The 5518-nt window shown below is 41.8% G+C and overlaps 2 non-coding genes across 2 annotated transcripts; one reads left to right on the forward strand and one right to left on the reverse strand.

Annotated features, from left to right (window-relative positions):
- Nucleotides 1–224: 224 nt before the first annotated feature.
- On the forward strand, nucleotides 225–338 carry LOC140314850 (U5 spliceosomal RNA). Its single transcript, XR_011917181.1, has one exon. It is a non-coding gene; the product is annotated as a U5 spliceosomal RNA (small nuclear RNA).
- Nucleotides 339–2781: 2443 nt separating this feature from the next.
- On the reverse strand, nucleotides 2782–2894 carry LOC140314849 (U5 spliceosomal RNA). Its single transcript, XR_011917180.1, has one exon. It is a non-coding gene; the product is annotated as a U5 spliceosomal RNA (small nuclear RNA).
- Nucleotides 2895–5518: the final 2624 nt, after the last annotated feature.

The following is a 5518-nucleotide window of genomic DNA, read 5'->3' on the forward strand; positions in this document are numbered from 1 at the left end:
CTAGAAACTTGGGTGTCATGATTGATGACCACCTTCAAAGATTACGTTTCCTCGGTTGCACAAAGTAAAAGACAAGGCAGCCATCGAATAGGGCCCGATTGTTCCTACTTGGTCAGCCGAGGAGCAAGGGGGGTGAGCAAGCGTCTCAACCAAGCAAAGCTCACCATGGGGAAGGTGGCTATGCCAACTAGCCTGATGCCCTGCTCCCGCAGTGACGGATAATCATACTCTGGTTTCTCTTTATAACGTACAAGTCTTTCGCCTTTTACTAAAGATTTCCGTGGAGAGCAGCACTAATGAGTTGTTTCTATTTTTGGCAGGCTTTACCTTTGCGGGTGAAGCCCTTTCTGTCTGTGCAAAAGAAATCTTGTTACTGTGCAAAGTGACTTCTCTGAGTAGAGTCGTCTTACTTGTTGCGACTGTGCCGATGTTCGAAGCTGGAGTACAAAGTTGTTGCTTGAATGGTGTTCGCTGGAGCGTGCGGGAGTGCAAAGTTATACCATTTAAAAGGGCTGAAGAGTGCCCAGTGCAGCGGGTGGGCGGAGATGCAAAGTGACACTCTGGCCACCTCGAAAACCGAGGTTACATCCACTACCAGGGGCAGCCCAAGCTCTGCCGCAAGTGCGGTTAGCATGGGCACCTGGTTAAGGCTTGTACCAAGGTGATATGTGGGAAGTGCAGAGAAATTGGGCACACTTTTGGAGAGTGTCCAAATGGCAGGAAATGTAATCTCTGTGGAGAATTAAATCACCTCTTCAGAAATTGCCCTAAATCTTTTCCAACAAATTAAAGACGGTAAAGCCACAGTCAAGCCAACAAAGAGAAGGACCAGAGGTGGCAGTTGGTGAACAAAGTGAAGAGGTTGACCCAATAAATTCAAACTTCCCGCCAAAAGCTTGGATTGGAAGTGAGGAGCAAAAATGGGAGGGGCCTGTAGAGGCCTCACCACTCAGTGCTGAAGTCTGTGAGAATTCACAGGCAGAGGGTGGAGCTACGCTAAATGAGGAGGAAGAGCAGACAGGTGAGTCTAGTGAAGATACTCACCTCCCGAAAGTCAACAGCCGAAGAGGACGGCATCTGAGTTGTCCTCTGATTCCCCAGTGGTATCAGAGAAGAGGGGAAGGGTTAGGTCCCTTTCAGACAGTTCTTCAGTAGAAGAACCTAGAGTCTTCCCCTCCGACTCACCAAATGAGGTCTCCTTTTTAACTTTAGCTCTGCAATCAACCCCCAGGGACTCAAAGTTAAATGCAACATTGCGTCAGAGGCAAACACCGAGAGTCCGAAAAGGAAATATAGATCACCCTACTCACTTTTCACCTAAAGAAATGAAGGAAGAGCTAGTTTCCCAAGAAATAACCTGAGTGTGTAATTTTTTTTGATAACTTAGAAAAACGAAAATGACATACCTACTTTCCTTTATCCTTTTAATGGTTCTCACCTTCTCAACACTAAATGTGAGAAGTGTGAAATCAAAGACAAGAGCCCAGAGTATTTCATCCTTCTTAGACTCCATAAAATCAGATGTGTTTTTTTTTTCAAAATCCACACAAGAGATGATTGAAACTGTACATACCTTTTATAATAACATGTACAAAGAGAAACCAGTGCACTTGGAAACATCGGCAGAAATTTTAAAATTCGTTGACAAAACCGTAAAAGAGAATGCACACTTGACACAGGATTTTACTGCTTTAGAGTTAAAAAAATGCCTAACAGGTTTTAAGAGAAGTCAAGCTCCGGGTTTAGATGGGCTTCCTGCAGAATTCTATCTGACCTTTTGGGACCTTTTATCATCAGACATTTTAGATGTTTTTGAAGATTTTGAAAAACTCAACCGACTGCCTGACAGTTTTAGAGTGGGAATAGTGACTCTACTTTATAAAAAAAATGATAAGACTGACCTAAAGAATTGGAGGCCCATCACACTTTTAAACTTTGACTGTAAACTTTTTAGCAAGGTTTTAGCGACACGGATGTCCTCTGTTTTAGAGGAGGTAATTCACCCAGACCAGGCTTGGGACATCTCAGGGAGACAACTCACCGACAGCCTCGTACTGATTCGAGACATCATTGATTACGCTAGAGACAGAAACACCTGGCTTGTCATCTTAAATTTAGACTTTGAAAAAGCTTTTGATCGGGTCTCGCATCAATATCTCTTTCAGATGTTGCAAAAGGTGGCGACTGACGACATGGGTGGGATTACTGTACCAAGATATAAGCAGTAGGTTCGCCCATTATCTGCTCTCTTGTATGTGTGTTGCATCGAGCCTTTAGCACAGATCTTGAGAAAAGATCGACAGATTAAAGGAGTTGTAATCCAAGGCAGTGCAGGCTTGGTAGGTAAATGTGTCCTATACATGGATGACATTAACATATTGTGTACAGATATTTTATCTATAAATAGAACTTTCGATGTCACTGACTGGTACGCCAAGGGATCAGGGGCAAAAATAAACAAAGAAAAGACACAAACCAAATTTTACGGACCATGGACAGAATCGGAGGTGACTGGACTCCCCCTGACAATTGCCCACAGAGACCAAAAAATACTAGGGATCAAATTTGATACAGAAGGAAAAGGAAAAACAAATTGGCCAGATATTGTGGGGAAAATAAGGAAACAACTACGGTTTTGGGGACTCAGAGGACTGACAAGAAGGCAAGATTTTAATTATCAAAACAGTTATTTTACCTCTGCTGTTGCTTGCCAGTTCTGTCTTTATGCCACCTCGAAGAGTTCTTTTAGACCTGGAACGGTCCATCTTTTATTTTTTATGGAACTCCAAAGGTAAAGCCTGCCAAAAATAGAAACAACTCATTAGTGCTGCTCTCCACGGAAATCTTTAGTAAAAGGCGAAAGACTTGTACGTTATGAAGAGAAACCAGAGTATGATTATCCGTCACTGCGGGAGCAGGGCATCAGGCTAGTTGGCATAGCCACCTTCCCCATGGTGAGCTTTGCTTGGTTGAGACGCTTGCTCCCCCCCCTTGCTCCTCGGCTGACCAAGTAGGAATAATCGGGCCCTATTCGATGGCTGCCTTGTCTTTTACTCTGTGCAAAAGACAAGGCAGCAACAAAAACACCACGGGTACACCGTATTGAGGCTTTGTTCTGACCGCTCATTCGGTGTCGCGTTTCTTTCAAGCAATTCTCCCGGTTAGCCCACACTCGGCTCGCTCCCAGAGCCGTGTTAAAGTCTACTTCGCATTCACTTTCTTTTCTCAGCAGACTCTTGGGATTTTATCTATAAAATTAATTCCTTCACTCAAACTATGTTAAAACTGCTTTGTCCTTCATATTTACCATGTCTAGAAAGATTTAAACAAAAAAAACAACGTTGTACTTTGCAGTAAAAGAAAGAGCAAATCTAAAGTTTCAGGAATCCGAGAATAAGCTTACTTTCATGAGTTCTTCAGGATTTCGGATTTTGCTATAAAATGAATTCCTTCACTCAAACTAAATTAAAACTGCTAAACCGCTAATCTGTTACATGTAAGGCAGATGTCAAATTCACCGAAATAGGATCTAAGGGTATTTGGCCAATCAAGCTGTAGCAGCTTCGGTAAAAGAGTATAAGTTGAAGAGTTTGTGAATAAAGGTGTGCGACACATAGTGAGATGTAGGAAAATAGGCAGGGAGCAATGCCGGCTGGGGTATATGTTCTTATATGTTGTCTGACTGTTTGATTTGAATGTGTTGTGTAAGTGTCCTGTTGAATGTTGCATGTTTGGGCTTTGACACGCTTCACTGTGGTTGTTAACTGTGTGGTGTGTCTTGAAATGTTATATGTTTGGGCTGTGTGACATGCTTAATGCTTGTCAGTAGCTACCCACTTATTCATATATAGCAACAGACAACATAAGAAGTCCGGACATACTTTGATAGTAGTTGTAGAAGTATCCTTATTGATAATAGATAAACTAATTCATAGTGATAGAACAGTAGATGAACAGGTGCCTGCACATGTCTCACGAAAATAAAATGGGTGTATGATTGCTGACGGCAGAGCAATACTGCCAAACTTATGAGTTCTTGTGGCAAACTTGATTCAGTGTCTTGACGTGTATACGCTGTTTCGCTGACTTGATTGTCACAAGAAACAAAGTGTGTTTGATAAGATCCGACCATTTTATTACGGGAGGATCAGTATGTATGGATTCTGATGTGACTGATAAACCCATTCGTATCTTAAGCATAATCTAATACGTGAGAGAATGCCTTGGCACATAATCAAAAAAAAAAAAGAGAAAAGGTTTTGTGTCCCCACAGTCCATAATGTAGAAAAGAGAGAAAAAAGCCTTTCTGATTTGGTGTGTGTGCTCACAGTGCAGAGTGTAGAGAAAAGAGAGAAAAGAAAGCCGCTTTTGTGTCACAGGTGTTGTGACTTACACACACACATTTCTGATTTGAGAAAGGAAATTATTTTAGAGGAAGCCATAGAGTTTAGATCCCATATTTGTTGATAGGCATTCATTTATTTTTTCTTTTAATCAGTTTTAAAGTGAATACTAACTGAGAAATGAAAAAGGTGAAGAGTTTAGAAGCTTGGTTCAAGAGCAAAACTTGGTTTATGATCAGCTGAGTCTCTAAACAGAACAGCAAAGGGCTTCATCGAACATTTAAAAAAGATTCAGATTGTTAGAATATCCAGAATTTACAGGAATGGTTGTGATTACTCTTATTTTCTAGAATGGAAATAACTGCACCATGTCTGTTTCATGAATTTAAGGGGCTAAAAAGTTTTGTTCTCGTATTTCTATGATTAACCGAATGTATGTGAGAGTGCAAACAGACAGAAGGGTTACGGCCGAGCGCTGGACCTTCCAAAAAAGATGAGACAGCCTGGACCCGTGCCATACTAGTTAAGACCTGCCTGTGGATAACAGGTTCTTTAAACTCTCACACACACGTTCGCACACATAAACACACACATTCTTTAGCTTGCTGCAAGATTAAACCTTTGCATTAACTTACTCCAGCAACTCTGAGTCTCATTGAGAGAATTTTCTCAACAATTGGGTCCTCAAACCAGATCTCGACGTTTTTTCCGCCGTCCAGGGTCGGAGCTGAAACCGTGCACAGGGGAGTCCAGTACTCCTAATGAAAGACCCCCTGCTGAATTGCGGTAATTAGGTGTCAGTGTCCACTGAAAGGGGGAAAAAGTGACGAGATCGTATTTTTGAATCAATGGCCAGAAGCCATTGGCAGTGCAGGCATCAACAATTATGGTGTTATTTCACCCGTTAACACTTAAGGTACCTCATGCAGTGGCATTGATATGGTTACTTAACAAAATATCTTTACCAGACATCTCTCCTACATAACTGTTCTTTTTTCACAGCCACACCTTGTTGTCGAGAGATGTGCTACACTTAATCCATCCACACTGCTACCTACCCCACAGATGGAAAGCCTCATGATTGCATGTCAGAAATAACCATCAGTGTTTTACCCAGGCCAGACTTAACTGATATACGTTATGAAAATGCAGAAATAACTATATTTATTCGACAG

This window comes from Leuresthes tenuis, unplaced genomic scaffold, assembly GCF_036924035.1.
Source record: "Leuresthes tenuis unplaced genomic scaffold, fLeuTen1.0.hap1 SCAF_9, whole genome shotgun sequence".
In the NCBI taxonomy this organism is placed as follows: Eukaryota; Metazoa; Chordata; class Actinopteri; order Atheriniformes; family Atherinopsidae; genus Leuresthes; species Leuresthes tenuis.